This window comes from Ambystoma mexicanum, chromosome 6p (assembly GCF_040938575.1).
Source record: "Ambystoma mexicanum isolate Mex_15411 chromosome 6p, UKY_AmexF1_1, whole genome shotgun sequence".
NCBI lineage: Eukaryota > Metazoa > Chordata > Amphibia > Caudata > Ambystomatidae > Ambystoma > Ambystoma mexicanum.
The window spans coordinates 807,988,301-808,005,577 of record NC_090935.1 but is presented as its reverse complement, the minus strand read 5'-3'; positions in this window follow the sequence as shown (position 1 = coordinate 808,005,577).

The following is a 17,277-nucleotide window of genomic DNA, read 5'->3' as shown; positions in this document are numbered from 1 at the left end:
ATTCAGGTCGTAGTTGACCAGGATTTTCACTCGTTATGCCCAAGCACCTGGGTCGGTGGCAGCGCAGCTTCCCGGTCTCTTAGACAGCCTCAGTACGGATGAATTAGCAAATGATATTACGGTGGAACGGGAGCTCCGAAATCAGGCAGCCATTTTGCTTGTGTGCAACAGTGCCCCCCCCCCCACCCTGTGAGACTCTGAGGGCAACCACGCAACAAGTCAGGATGAGCAGACAGGTAGATAAGCAGGGAAGAGGGAGAGAGAAGACAGAAGAGAAGAGGAAGGTCTTGAGCAGCTTCTGGAACTTCAGGTGAACTGGCTCAAGTCTGAGAGGGGCAGGCAGGCCATTCCAGAAGGGGGCACCTGCAAAGGAGAGAGATCTAACCCCTACTCTCTGTTTGGAGAAGTGTCTGGCCCGCAGAGAGTTTGAGGTAGCTTAGCAGAGGGCTCTAGAAGGAAAGTACTTAGGAAGAGAGTGTTGAATATAGAGAGGAACACAGCCCCAGTAAGCCTTGTGGATGATGCAGAGGGTCTACAACTTGATCCTTGAGGCCACAAGGAGCCAGTGGAGAGATTTCAGGGCTGGAGAGATGCAGTCCCAGGGCTAGAAGCCAAGGATAAATACTGTTCTGAATAGGTTGAAGAGGGCAGAGAATAGAGTTAGTAAGATTGAGAAATAAGCTGTTGCAATAGTCCAGCCTGGAGAGAACCAGGGCTCTAGAGATGGTGAGTTTCTGAGGGGAAGGTAAAAAAAGGTAGGATAGCTCTGAGGAGGTGCAGGTGGAAGTGGGCATTCTTGGCAAGGTCTGTGATGTGTGGAGAGAAGGAGAGAGTGGAGGTGAAGATGACGCCAAGGTTTTTTGCCTCTCAGGAAGGTGAGGCGGGGTCCAAGGATGACTGCCAGAGGGAGAGAGGAAACGCAGAAGCAGGGGTCCCAAGTAGAAGACTCTCTGTCTTACTGGCATCAAGGCAGAGGTCATTAGATGTGAACCATCCCTGAATCGTCGATAGACAGTCAGGAATGAGCGAGGAGGGAGAGGAGGCTGAGGGTTGCCTGAAATAGAGCTTTGTGTCATCTGAAAAATACTGAAAGTTAGAGGAGAAAGCAGAGCTCAGGTGGGCCAGCTGAGCCAGATAGACATTGAAGAGCCAGGGTGAGAGGTGGTGGAGAGAACATGGGAGGGACGGTCCAAGGGGAAGGAGGTCAGCCACGCCAGAGCCTGCCCTGTGATGCCAAGGTTCACACTGAGACGGTTATGATAGGTATGATATGATATGTTATTTATAACGCGCTTAATACCCATAGGTTTCTAAGCGCGGACCCGGGGATCGAACCTGTGTTGCTCTGTGTCGTCTTGCTTCCAAGGCAAGCACGTTGCAGTTGAGCTATCCTCCCTTGATCAGGGTTGTGTGATTGACCATATCAAAGACAGAAGAGAGATCAAGGAGGATGAGCAAAGAGTGAGAGCGGGAGTCACGATTGGAGAGCAGATCTTCAAGGGAGTTCAGGAGATCAGTTTCCGTGCATCTAGCAGATCTGAAGCCAGACTGATGATCATGGAGATAACCAGCAGATTCAGTGTGGAGGTTTAGTTGAGCGATTGCAAGCTTCTCAAGGAGATTGCCTAAAAAAGGGGTGATAGAGATTGGGTGGTAGTTGGCTGGGCAGGAAGGATCACCAGGGAGGTTTTTTCAGGAGGGATGCAAAGGGAGTGCTTGAGAAGAGAGGAGAAAGATCCAGTGCATGGGAATGATTGCAGAAATTCGCCAAAGCTGGAGCGAGTTAAGCGATGTTGTCCTTAATGGTTCTGAAAGAAAAGGGAAGCACCTGTTTGAATGTAACTTTTATAGACAGTCTTGTCTAGAAACATCATCAGGTGTAATAGGAGAGAGAGAGAGAAAAGGGATGGGTGGCCAGAGGGGCCTGGGAGAGGTAGAGGGGGAGAGGAGGATAGTGTGGACAGGATGTCCTGAGTTTTAGTGGTGAAATGAGAAGCCAGGGCAGTACGGAGTGCTGGGAAGGGACAAGAGAGGTAGAGACTGCAGTCGGGCTGGCCAGCTCCTTGCAGATTTTACAAGGCTGCAGAGACACCAATGTGGACTCTCCTCTTGAAGAAGACGGTGAGTATGTATTGACTTTGGAGCAGGTGGCAGGCCAGTTTGTCGGAGAATGTGTCTCATGCCCTCCGCTTCCGCTCAGCCACTGTGCACTTGTGTTTCAGAGCAACTAGATCAGAGTCATACCAAGAGTTGCACTTGTGTCTTTGCACAAGCATGGTAAAGAATTGTAGGTGCTTGAAACCGGAGCTATGTGCCCAATTATTTCACTATAGAATGCAGTAGAATTACTTCTGTTGCTATCCCAGGCACCCCTCTTCCAGATTTATGATATTGGAATGCTCCTAGCACAGTGATATAAAAACATAGCGCAAGAGATGCTGCATGAACATTTTATGAAGGCCTGCCATGGGCAGATTTGGGAAATATGAAATCTGGGAGAGTCATGCATGAGGACATCTTGACACATGTGTCCTCCACCATGACCACCAGACACACAGCTGCCACCAGATCAGCGATTACCACCACTACCACTGGCAAGGCATTGGCATAAAGGCACTTTAACCTTCCTGCTGGAATTTCCTGGATTAAGTTTGCTCAGCAATCAACCATGCTGCTGACATTGCCAACCACATCACCACACATGACGTGGATGCCACCTTCATTACTGAGACCTGGATGACATTCACCTCCACCCAGGTCATATATGTCGTCACTCCCAACGGCTACAGAATTCTACAACGAGACCATCGGAACAAGATAGGCAGATGCCTCGCCATCATTCACAAGGCATCATGGCCATCCACCGAACTGGACGTCGCCACCATTGGGTCTTTCGAAAACCTATCCTGCCACTTCCTGCTCTTACCAACAGACACAGCCACTTTTCATCTCATCTATAGACCACCCAGATCCAACAGCTCTTTCATCAAAGACTTCACTGACTTGGTCAATAGCATGTATCTCACACATGCCAATAATCTAATTTTGTCAACTTGGAAACCCAGCAACCAAATCAAAGAAGAAAGATCTCCACTGTCTACTCAACAAACTGAACTTTACACAGTACATGAAAGAAGCAACTCACAAGAATGGTAATATCCTCGACCTCATCATCACCACACTGCCAATCCTTCATCACATCTCTCCTATTGCTCTCGACTGGTCGGATCATCTGGCAATCGCCTTTGAGACTAGGCACACCACACCTCTCAAGCAAGCCCATTGGAAACCAAGCAATCAAGCATTCAGATCCTTCAAGAGATTCCCAGTGGAGGCTCTCACAGAAGACCTCACCGAATTGCACCTCACATGGGCTGATGTACGTCTGATGAACCAGGATGTGTCTGTAAGTGTGTCGGCTGTTGGGCTGTTCCCCCTTCTGTGTGCTTCGAGCTACTTCGTGCCACTCTCCAAGAACTTGCTTTGTGGACTTGCATCAACAGCGCCAGCACTAACGCTCAAGTCAGCAGGAAGAAGGCTGAGCGTGTTGAAACACAGAGCTCGCGTCATATCCACCAAACAATCACGCTTCAGTGAACTGCCCCCCCGCTTCTCCCATTGGTTCATCAAAAGCCTACCCATAAGAATCCGGTGCACGCGCATCTCGCACACGCATCCGGGAGTGTCTGTAAGTGTGTCGGCTGTTAGGCTGTTTCCCCTGTTGTGTGCTTCGTGCCATTCTCCAAGAACTTGCTCTGTGGACTTGCCTCAACAGCACCAGCACTAACGCTCGAGTTAGCAGGAGGAAGACTGAGCATGCTGAAACACAGAGCTCGCATCAGATCCACCAAACAAGTAAATACTTTTGGACTAGGACTCGTGCTGGGGCTCGCGCACCCAATTGTGTGAGCGTGCTGGTGCTAGGTTTCTTGTGGCCTTTCTTCTCCTTCTAGTCCCGCTTCAGTGATCCGCCCCCCGCTTCTCCCATTGGCTCATCGAGAAGCCTGCCCATAAGGATCTGGTGCACACGCATCTGGCGCGAGCTTCCGGAAGTGTCTGTTAGTGTGTCGACTGTTGGGCTGTTCGGGTGGGCAGTGAGGCGGGTGTGAAGTTCTCCGAGTTAGTGCTCCTGCACCTATGTACTAAGCAAGTTTTGATGCAGAGTCTTGCTCGGATATAATTGGAAGGTTGGATATCTTCATTTTCTATTGTCCGTTGGGACAGAAGAAGTAACTTCAAGTGTAATGGTTGTCTTGTAGGATACGTAATCTACCAGGCATCGACTCGAACGATAATGTCTTTAGAGGTAGTTTACGACTAATCTACAAAGGGAGATATAGACAGCATTGTTATACTTGCGCACAATCTAACCATGGTCAAAAATCTGAGGAGCGGAAAACGCTGTCTCAATGGCTCTCCAAATACAATGCCAATCAGTAACTGCCTGACGATGAGCTGTCTGAAGAGTCTGTAAATCAGGTAAAAAAAAAAGGTAGAAGCGCTGTGGCTGAAGTGGCTGAAATTGAAGCCCCCACCCAAAATAGTAAGATTGCAAGCATTCAATTGCCTAACACCTCTAGCGTGCACTGTAGACAAGTGCTTTTTAGATGCAACCCTATGGCTGTCATTTTAAGAGATACTTGTCTTGATCCTTATGCTAGCGACATGTACTCTTTAAACCCCATGTGTGACATTCCAATCAATGACAATTCGCTCCTTGGTGCCGTTGGTGATGTGTGTGCTCTTTCACCGACAGACACATCCCTAGTGGCACAGGTCGTTTTGGCTGAATTGCATCATCGTGCAAGGCTGTCTAATGGGCCCTCTACACCAGCTTCAAGTTCTCATGGAGAGAACAAGTTCACTTTTATGCCGCAATTGCCGCAATTGCCGCCAATCTAAAACAATTTACGGTGAATTGTGAAGATGAGTTGGGATTATCTGCAAGCAGCATTAAGCATAAGGCTAGCTCACCATTTCATGATCAGGTGGGCAACCCCAGGAAATTCATCTATCCGCAATCCCCTCTTCTAGGCTTTGACTTACAGCAGCCTAAAATTCTAGCTGATCATATGCTTCCCCCTAACTCATCTCTACCACTATATCCATTGGAGGACACCCTTATAGATTTAAACCAACAGGAACTTCAAAACGTTCCTGTCTTTACTAGGATCTTGAATCTGCTCGATAAAGGGCATGAACATACACATGGTGCCATTAATGCACTAAGCACCTCAATCTCTGACATTTCAATGAGACTAAGTAGAATGGAAGGGCTTACGATGGCCCAGGAAAAATGTCAAACATTTTGGCCCACTCAATTGCTAAATGGCGCACACAATACACAAAAGTCTCATGAGTCTCCTGCCTGCATTACACATGAACAGTTTACGCAAACTGACTTATTAAGTGATGCATGGAGTATGCCTAAGAAGACATTCACCCAAATCACTCAACAACAAAATCCCCCCTCTGACATTTGTAGCCTAGTTCCTGTGCCTGACTACACAGAAATTGCCAAATTGCACCATGACCGTATTTTGGTACTGGAAAACATTCTTGTGGCAGCAAATCTTGTCCCACCTGAAATATTGAGGGGGGAACAGATTCGAACCACGTTAATAAATACAGAATGTGCTAAGAACATGCCAGATAGCCCGTCGGCTTTAACTGACCTCATTGACTTAAATGTGGGCAAAGCCCATGTCCCCCCTCGGTCTTCTGAGGACCAGCCAGAACAAAGTGGTGTGCAACACACCACTTTATTCATGTCACGAAAAGCCAAAATATTGCAGGCAAGAGCACAGAAATGGTGGGCACAGGCAAACGTCCAAAATTCAAATCCCTCCAGTGCCAACATGATGAAAACTAAGTCAAAGAACCTACCTAACGCCAAAGTTAGATGTCACAACACTGTTATCAAAAACCTGGCTCAAAATTCATCGGACGACATGGTCATTGACTTGAACCAATTGAATATGGAAAGTCAATCACACATGGATGTAAATAAGGGACCACAAAATAGTGATGCTAGTTTAATGTCACATGATCAAGTGAATTCTAAAACACAAGACATGTCAGAAGGTGCACAAGATACTGAAAAAGGTGCACCTCTACAAGGGTCTCCATTCCTAATTCAAACACAGCTGGAAAGATTTTTGGAAAAAATAGACACGAACATCCCCTCTCTTTCCTCTCAAACAGCAAACCTCTCAAATAGCAGTGACAGTTTAGCCATTCAAGGAGGTGTATTGGGCGTCTCTGGCTCTAGTAATATTGAGCTTGTGTCCAATAACAATCCTAAGCCAGTACCTACTGATCCCAAAGAAGGCATAGAGGTAATTGTGCAGCCCGAGCCAGTGGCTAATCCAATACAGATTTCTTCCTGTACAGAGCCTTTAAACTCAAATTGTTAACAAACAATATGGCTGTGGATTCCATTCCTCATGTGAACCTCGCTACAATAGCTCAGGACATATGACCTGAGATGAAATTGGTGATGAGGTGGTGGGCAGACACAGGGAAGATACATAAACCAAATTTAAATCGAGCTTCCTTGATGAAAGTGTTTCATCAAATACCTGCCTCCGTAATCTGATCTCAGATGATGTAGACTGGATTTGATTGCCTCATTCAACTAATCATCGAATGATTTGCATGATTCAAACTCCAATAATTGTCTCTTTAATCTGGAATTACCAAAAACATCTTGAGCTATTAGGTTATAAACTATTTGCTTTTTACTCAATGGAGGAGGCAACAAGTTTTATTGACTTCCAACCGCCTGTGGCAACCCAAGAGAGTAATGGCACATAAATGGACCACCAGCTGGCCACGATGAATGAAAACATAAGAGCATAATATGAATCTGTAGCACTGATATTAAATGGCCTTCCTTGGTTGGAACCATTGATGAGATCCATGCCAATGATATCCCACAGAAGGAGAAATCATAAAATCATATTTTTGTATTAAATTCATGGAATTGCCGTGCTTTAATAATCTTCTCACATGGTTTTGTAGGTTGCCGCACATTAAACATCCTGCACTAATTTTAGTACAAGAAACCATGGCAACGAGAGATATTCATTTAGAAGGCTACTCTGCATTTTTTAATAAAGCTGAAAGGGGACTGCTTGGGCGACCGCCTGGCGGTCTTGCGATTTTTGTGAAAAATGCGTATTGTATGAAAGTACAGCTGGTGCATTCTTCTTCTGTGATGCTGGCAATTGAAGTGTCCCCTTGTAGTATATCACGTGGCCCTCTGTTGGTTGAATCTCTGTATTGGAATCCAAGCTCAATGCACTTGGATGGAATAATTGACAAATTGAACACTTTGTTGATGGATGTTGTTGTTGAGGCCTCGAATGTACAAATAATAATAGGGGGGGACTTTAATTCAACATTAATTGCACACAACATCCCGAACTATACTAATCAAAGTCACCAATATGCCATTGCCTCGCTTGAGAGAGGTCAACTTTGGGAGAAGTTCCTTGAAGCGTGGGACTTACAAATTATCCCCTTTAATTTTAATGACTCTCCCTTGACTTGGTCTTGGGGAGCGAATTGTTCCTCAATAGATTATATTGCCATGTCGAGCAGTTTGGCTGGTATATCATCTATGTGTGCAATCATGGACCTCAGACTTAGAGATCATTGTATGTTAGAGTGTTCCATTGATATCTCTCTCCCGATGTATTAACTAATAAAAACCCCTGGTACTACCTGAAATCGATAGGCATGTTTTATCAATTAGGTGGCATCCCATGCTGTGCAGGCAATTGACCTTTCTGGTTAACCGTGATGTGTTAACCATCAATGTTATACAAATGCCTGCCGCGGAACGCAGGTTTCTTGGCCTTCAGAACGAACAGTTGATTCGCGAGCACTTGAATCACCTTGTAGCCACGAAATCACACTTACAAACTAACAAATGACCTGCTTTATTTATTTCTGTTATTGTGAGGAGTAAAAGACAAAAACATTTTGCAATCCGTGCTTTGCTAAAAACCTCAATTAATTTGAGGGATTATAAAATTGCAAAAAAGGCAATTTTAGTAAAATACAAAAATGATCTCAAAATTCTCAAATTTGATAATCACTTAAAAATAATAAAAAAAAATGATCAGTCTCTTAATGACTAAAAACACTCGGGAAATTTGGGCTATCTTAAGAGATTATCTAGCGAAAGCACTGGTTCTAATGCGCTCGGCTATGAGTGGGCAGACCTGGGTAGAGTTTTATCAAAATAAGTACTCTCTGCCGCAGAAATTCATTAACAGTGAGTCACAAACTCTAGTGGCATTTTTGACAGTTCTGTGTCCATGGGGCGTGAATGAGATTGAGGTGGTCATCAAGAATTTGAAAGTGTCCAAGGCGGCAGGTCCTGACAGCATTCCTCCTTGTGTTCTAAAGGAAGACCCAAAATTTTGGGCCACCTTTTTGAAGTGTCGATACGACTATGGCCCTCATTCCAAGTGTGTTGGTAGCCATGGAGCAATTAGCTCCATGGCTGCCTCCCATACCGGTACCGCCTCCGGTATTGTTCAGTGGGGACTTACCTGTCCATTCTGGCCCTGGAGGGACCGGTAAGTCCCCATTGAACAAAACATTCCCCATTCCCATTCCCATTTGAGTCCCCGTAGGGCTCAATGGGAATGGGCAGGGCGCAAATAACAGGCTCGCAAATGGCAATCCTGTTATTTGAGCCCTGGTGCCTTAGCGGGACCCGTAAGGGACGTGTGGTCCAACCACATGTCCCTTACGGTTCCCGCTAAGGTACCTCAAAATTTGGCAGTAGGGGATTACGGCACCGGTCTCCTTACCGGTGCCCGGTATCCCCTACCGCCCAACTCGGAATGAGGCCCTATATCTTTCAAATTAAAAGGATGCCGGATTCTTGCTCAACCACAATAGTTATTCCTCTTCATAAGAAGGGATCTATTAACGATCCAGGTAATTTCAGACCCATTGCGTTGCTTGATATAGCTGCAAAAGTTTTTGCTTCTTTAATTCTTAGGGAGCTGTTTCTTTTTATCTCCACCCAGCAAATTCTTTCGCGCTTCCAAACAGGGTTCAGGAAAGGAATGGGTACTCAATTGCACCACACAATTCTAGCGCACATGTTGCTGTCCTCTCATCAGGCAGATAACGGACTGATCTTTATGGCGCTATTAGATCTTTCTTCAGCATTTGATAGTGTCATTAGGGGAATTTTATGGGAAAAAATGCAATCCTTTCAGATTCCAGCCCATATCATTGCCATGACTGAATTATTACACAACAACACAAACTATAGGGTGAGAATCGATCAATCCGGGCTCTTAACCAACCCGATATCCACGTATATAGGTAAACAGGGGTGCAATTTAGCGGCCATATTAGTTAACCTGTATCTCGCCAATATTGACAATCTGTGGGCACATGCCGACTCTTTTCCGGTCAAACTAAGGGCATTGTGAATTAATTGGCTTGCTTTCACCGATGACGTGATCCTGTTTGGCCGGACTCCATCCGGCCTACAAAAAAAATTGTGTCACTTTTCTGTCTTTTGTGATCAAAACAATCTCATGACAAATCCGGCAAAATCGAACATACTTGTATTAACCAACAAAAGAAAGATAATATCTTACAAATGGCAAATGAATGAGATTGTTATCCCGCGTTCACTGGGCATGATCTACTTAGGTTATAACCTGTCCAATACCGACTCTATAGCAAAATGGCAATCAGCAATTACTATCAAAATCCTCCCTTTGATAGCGCAGATGAAAATTGCATATCACAAGGTTTGTAGGTTTTCCTTAACTCCTCTTATCGAGTTCTACCTGCTTAAGGTGGAAGCAATCATCTTATATGGCCTAGACTTGTGTACATTATCTATTGGGTCCGCTCTGAATACTATCCAAGGTATGATTTGGAAGAAGGTCTTACATCTACCTAACTCACTTCCTAATCCTATTATCATTCATGAACTAGGGCTTACATCTTTAGCATCAAGGCTTCTATGGCAAATATTGTCAAATTATCAAAAATGCTACAACCGGCTTGGAATTCCTTATATGAGGATCTGTCAGCCATGATAGCGAATGGCAAACCAAAATCATTGTTTCTATTTTGTAATCTACTAAAACAAAGCTTGGAAACCTATTGCGATGCACCCAGAGGACATGTTAACATGCTGACAGATTGTAAAAAAGAAATTGTATCAACATGATTGGGCGATTACATCTGATCTGATTGGGACTTATAAATCGTATGGGGAATATGCACATTTTCATCATCATCAAAAGCCTTACCTACAATACATCAAGCAGGTTCCTTGCAACAAAGTAAGAACAATCTAAATGTGTTTTAAATTCAACCTATTTAAAACTAAAGTGCACATGAAATATTGGAAACACACCACTGGAACACCAAACGATGACAGGTGTAGATTTTGTAAAATTGACACTACAACTGAAACATTGAAACACCTGCTTCTACACTGCGTGTTCTTTAAACATGATAGGTATAAATATCTAGGCTCTTATGCGAATTGGTCAACAGTGTTTCGCTTGAAACACTATGGTCACAATGTATGTGGGGGCATAGGCAATCTCTGATACTGGCTCTGTTTCATTTCTTGAAAGTATTAGAAAACAATCTTGGGTCATGGGAAAGTTGCAGGAACACCATAATTGATCCCCCAGTGTAATTACTCCATCATATGTCGCTCGTACCTGGGAGCATTGTCTTAATTGTAATAGCCTAAGGGTAAGAGAAGGGAGAACTAAAATTGTTCTGCTATCACAGGGGTGACTGTGAAAGACGCTAGAACATGAAATTGATGGTAAAACATATGTAAAAAGGGTAGTAATCAGCACTTCTGTAGACATTCTGTCAGGAGCATGTAACAGTAATCAGCATGGTACTTGAATGAGACTTATTGTGAATCATGTACTTTAACGCTGAACTACTAGTCTGTCGAAGGTAATTGAATTATTGGTTTACAGCTTTTTCAGAAAATGTCTGGATTGAGACGGTTGAAGTAATTGTACATAATATTATTGAGAATTTATGTAAGACTTTAGCTATATGGCTTTATTTTGCACAGGACAGTCTCTTTTAAATAACTGTAAAATATTATGTTGTATGTGTTGCTTTCCTTTTAAATGTCTTCGATATTTCACTTTTTAATGTTATGTGTGCAAATGCAATTGTAAGTTTTGTTGTGTATGTCTTGTAAAGATGCTATCATCAAAAACAACAATAAAAAAAGAAAAAAAAGAGCCAGGACTGCCACTTTCTTCTCCAAGAACTCAACACCACCCTCACAAACAACATCAACCACCATGCATCAGTGAAATGGCATACCCTCATGCCTAAACCTTTAGCACCCTGGTACACTGAAGAACTCAACCTCAACAAATGAATCATCAGAAAACAGGAAAAGAATTGGCAAAAAGCCTGCAGTGCATCTAACCTCACCTTGCTCAAGGAACTCTGTGCTACAAGCAGGTGACTGATCAACACTGCCAAAGCCAATTACTACCAAAAAACCATAGCCAAGGTCAACAAGCACTGCATCATCCCTCTGCCCGAACCACCCATAGCACATGTGATCGAAAACTCCACTGCCATCAACTCCTTCATCAACAAGATCAACATCCTTCACCAACACATAGACACCAATGACACAACTGACAGCACACCAGACATCCCATCTTGCAAAACCAAACCTACCTGGACAACTTTCAAGACACTAACTATGGAAGACCTCACTAGCAACTTAGAATCCCTCAAGGCCACATCATATGCCATTGACATCTTCCCTGCCTACTTACTCAAGACCCTTCCGACTGAATCACTCCTCCCTTACCTGACAATCATCCACAGCTCCCTAACTAAAGGCACCTTCCCCTTGACCTTCAAGATCGGACAAATCCTCCCACTTCTTAAGAAACCAACACTGGACCCTGACGATCTTAGCAACTACTGCCCCATTACCCATCTTTCCTTTCTAGGTAACATCCTTGAGAAAGCAGTAGCTACACAACTCCTCCAACACATTAAAGCCGATAACCTCCTTCAGTCCTACCAATCAGGTGTCAGACCTAGATGCAGCACAGAAACACCTACCATCAAGGTGATAGGCAATGCCCTTAGAAATCTCAATGATGGCCATCCTTGCCTCCTAGTTCTCCTCTCAGCAGCATTTGACACTGTAGATCACCAAACACTCACTGAAAATGTACATCGCTGCATTGGGATAAGGAAGATCGTCCTCAGGTGGTTCAAATCCTACATTGGGAAATGCAAACAGTTTGTACAAATGGATTCTTCCAAATCTACTCATCACCTGTGGAGTCCCACAAGGATCCATCCTGTCCCATGTTATCTTCAGTCTTTACATGCTCGGAATCCACCTCTTTCCACACAACATCCACATTCACCAATACCCAGATGACACACCAATCTACCTCAAGATATCATCCATTGAATACATCCACGGGATCAAGGCCTGCCTCATATTGATCCTGAGCCAGTCCTGGATGTCCAGTGCTTACCTGAAGCTCACTCACTCCAAGACTGAATTCCTACTGCTGACCAACAACACCGAACACTCCAACATCCAGACCTGGCTCGCTGCTATGAACCTTGAAGGATGCACACCCCAGCTGGTCCCCCGTGCCAACTCCCTTTGGTGCAACATCGACAGACACCTCACGCTGAAACAGCACATAGCAAGAAAGACACAAACAGCCTGGTACCAACTTACTCTCCTGCGGAAAATCAGGTCCTTCATCGCAGAAAACAAATTCAGATCTGTTGTCCAAGCCTTGGACCTCTCCCACCTGGATGATGGCAATGCTGTTTTAGAAGCCCTTCTGGTGACTACCCTGACACCCCTGAAATGTGTCCTGCATGCTGCAGCAAGACTCATTAAAGGACTGCAAATTAGACTACATCACCCTCATTGAACTGCACTGGCTCCAACTGCAAGCCCCTATCACCTCCAAATCCTGTTGCATGATCTACAAAGGTGTCATGCTGAAGTCCCCAAGCTACTGCACTGTGAAAATCAGCATCTCCGAAGTGCTTCGATCCACCAGATGAAAGGAAATGTGCAGACTTGAATTACAACAGTGCAGGAAGGAAAGAACCAAAAGACAGGCCTTCACTATCTACATGCCAAGACTCTGGAATCTCCTTCCCCTCAACTTCAGACTTGCACCATCACTTCTACAGATCAGGAAAGAGCTGAAGACCTTCCTCTTCAAAGAATGTCTCCTCCTTAACACCCAGGTTCACACACCTGCACTCCCCACCTTACCTGAGAGTCTGTGAACTGCTCCCAACTGTCTTCCCCCATGCTGTCAATTGCCCCCCTACCCAGTTAGCTCCCCGCTCCTTTTTTCTCTGCTTCCCTCACTGTGTTCTTCCCCCTATGATTGAGACTTTCCATCCCCCTTGTGACAAATTGCGTGATTCTGTCATGTCTCCACAAGGGGAAGCCTTTCCCTCTGAGGCTAGGGGTGAAAGCCCTCTATGCAATACCCTACTTAGGGTAAAAGGCAAGTGGGACCTCACTAGGAGAGACTTCCCCTCTGGGGACAAGGACTCTGGTTCGTGTGAGGAACTTGCTGAGCTACACATCACTAACACACCTTTAAGGACATCTCCTGAAGAAAGACATGAAGAACAAATCAGAATGTGTTATTGTAGTCGACATAATTTTACCTGTGAAGGAAAACTTGTGTTATAATGAGATGAAGAAAACCATGAAAAGAATACACAATACAAGCCAAACAGAAAGGAAGGACTTTGAAGCGCCTCTGGGAAAGTCTTCACTCAGAACAAAGAAAGAGAGAAATCCCTGGGGGGCGTGTTGCTATTGTAAGGTTGCAGAAGTACGAGTCTGACACAGTGGTGGCATGCTTGTTGGCAAAGACTTTTATTATAAAAGTGAAGAAAAGTATAAACCTATCTTGCCCTTGTAAAATAAAATGTCCACCACCCTGTGTCCAAACCCATTTCCGTCCCTTACACTAAACTAACTAAGGAACACTAGGTGTCTTCTTCATCCAGTGGGAGGCTTCCCTCGGTGGATACAGCCCCTGTAAAGTTCACTTTGTGGTGTGAAAACACAACAAGTGACTCTTAAGTATAGTTCCTCAGTATCAAATGGAGGAGTCTCTTTCCCTCGCCAAGTCTGGTACACTAACCTGCCAGACTTGACTATCAAATTCAGAATTCCAGCAAATGTCTCTTCCTTTAGAAGTGGGTACTCTTTCACATGCATCCCAGATCCATCTGGGTTGTCTTGTGTTCTTCCCAACTCTTCCTTTCTCTTCTGTGTGTGTCCCTGACCCCTTTACATTCTCTCGGGATCTCCCCGATCTCCCAGACTTGCTCAGGGCCTTAGCCCCTTGAAATTGTCTCTTTGTTTTGTATGGTTCCCTGACCCATGTGCCTTGCTCCTGTGGGCCTTGCCCAAGCTCACATGGGTCCCAGATCATCTCACAGGTTCTGTATCCTTACTTCACTCTCATTCAATGTCCAACTGAACAGACCTGGTGTACTCTCCTACCAGTTACAGTTCCACGTAGTATATTCTATAAAGTTCCTTTCTGATTTATTTCCCATTTATTTTGGGTTTGCCGCTGTGATTCACTTAGGTCCCAGACCCCTTTTTAATGGCCCTGAAGACACTTGGCTTACCCTCCTGACAAGTATCCACTGATGCGGCATATGACTGTGTCCTTATGTTTCTCTTAGGGTCTTTGACCCATGTATTATCACATTCAGTTTTGATTTGGTCCCCGACCCTCCTTAGGTTCCCTTTGTTTGGTTGTCAGCCCCTCTTATGCACCCAGGCAGCACCTGTACCTTGTTTTTGAATTACTGCTGTGTGGCATCCTGCTAGGGGTCCTCTGACTCTCTGGACAAACTTTTGATCTTCCTCTCACTGTTCGCACTGTCTTCCACATCCCTGCTTTGCCTGCAGAGAGACATGCTGCGTGGTTTCCCTCCAGGAGTTGTCTCAAGTCTTCTGCGTACTTGGTACCTTTCCGTTTTCTCGTGATCTTCCGGTTCTTGGCAGCACATTTAGAGATGGCAGCTCCACTCCACCATCAACCCGATCTGCAGCTTCATCCCATGTCTCTCTGTCTGCAACATTCAAACTTCACTCTCGGTTCCTCCAGGGCAGGCTTGACAAACACCTTAGTCCTTCTTCTAATTTGTAGTCCTGGTAACCAATAGGCAGTCTCCTACAACTAGTCTGCGTATTTTGGTTCCTATGGGTATTCCTCATTGCTCCACCATTATACCTCATCAGAGTACTGAACTGATGATGTCCAGGACGTATCTGTTCAGAAGAGTCATCAAGCTCATGGTTCTCATCTCTTCTCTGATCACATCGAATCCCTTTATTGTAGTGTTAATTGTCTGCAGCAATTCCCATCTGGTGATATGTAGCCACTTAGTGTTTGCTCCAACCTGGATAGCTGGCAAGAACATCAACGCGAACACAGATGAGGTCTGGCTAACCAACCTGTGCTTATTTGGTATGGCATCAAAAGCTTCTATTGACTTAGCTGAGAAATAGTTCTCTCTCTTCATCCTCTTTATCAGCTCCACAGATCTCGTCTTCCTGAGGTGAGCATCTGCTTTCGGGAAATTGTCAATGTGCAAATCACTCTTTGGAATCACCAAAGCTGGAACATGGACATTCACTAGTGTGCATATTCGTCCTGAATCTGCAGGCAATCTGATATGATCCATGATCACTGCTGTACCATGTACCATTCGCAGAACATCAAAGATTCAACCACAATACTTATTTTCTCCAACTTTTCTTTCCATTATTTCTGAAACACAGATTTGAACTCTCTAATGGCACTATCTGCAGGGGTCAGTAGTTTAGCAAGTCTTGATCATAATGGCTTGCAGCCATTCTGCACAATGTCAATGACCGGTTTATAACATCCAATGATCACCCAGTCTCTGCAGATGACCAATCCTTCTTCCCATCCATCGAGTAATAACACAGATCCCCAGATCTGCATTTGGCCTCTATTCTTCCATCTACGAATGTCCCCTGCAGACTTTCCTGCAACCTCCAATTTCTTGTTCACCTCCCATCTGATTCCAGCTCCTCTTACTCCAGGCTTCTCATATCTGATCACATGATTCTTGTTATGGGCTCTGTTTCTTGTCTTGGTACCTTGCACATAGTCATCTTCATCTGGATCTGTCCATTCAGTTGCCCATTTGAGATAGGCATCTCGACCCATGAATTGGCCTCTGGTTTTGCAAAGCGCTCTGTGTGAAATACAATGAGCTGTTTGGACATCTATTTCGATAGCTTTGAAGATTTTAGCCCTTCCCATACTGTATGGCAGGAATGCACACACAAAGAATTCCTCATTCGAGGTTCTTCTTCCTACTTCTTTCATATGCTGGTACCAAATGTTATTTCCCAAATGTGCCGTACTGTCCAGATAATCATTTAGCTCAAAATCATCTTTTTGAGTGTTTCTTTTAGGTCTCGTTCTCCTCATGTGGCCCTCCATAATCATATCATGAAGTGTACCAGCATCATTTCTTCTTTCTGGATAAATCATAGGCACATCTATCAGTGGACGGGGTACACCTACATGTGTTCCCTGGGTAGGAGAAAGCTCAGAAAGTTTCACCATACCATTTAGGCATGAAAATGTCTTGCAAAATCTCCATGTGTGTCTGTCTTCTGGGGATTACCTTTGGGTCATTTATCACAGGATCAGGTGTTTTTGCATGCATTATCTCTATTGCCACATTGTCTGGCAACCTCTTATATTGCCCATCTTGCTACACCTGCTTTTTGTGTCCAAACAGAATTTTCACAACCTTTCTTGCATGTGAATGATTGCTAATGGCATGTATCTCAGACTCAGGTAATTGGTCATCATTCTTTGGAACAGGAATAACTACATAGGGTCTTGGGTGACTAGTAGTTGCCACAATTGCTCCTTCCTTTTGCTCAGGAAGATTCACTGGAGTCTCAGCTCCATGTACATCAAAATAGTAAGAGGTTTGAACTGTGAGTGAGAGCAATATGTTTATAAACAAAATCCAACCATAAATGAGGCAAAGGTATGTTGATGTACAACATCTATTCCGTGGACAACGTGGATGTCTTTCTACATCAGGTAGCACTAAATTACTATTAGTGCTGCCCATCTTTATTGCCTAAGGAGGTAAAAAGTAATCTTTAATACATCAGCATTATGCACTCCTCCTGAAAGT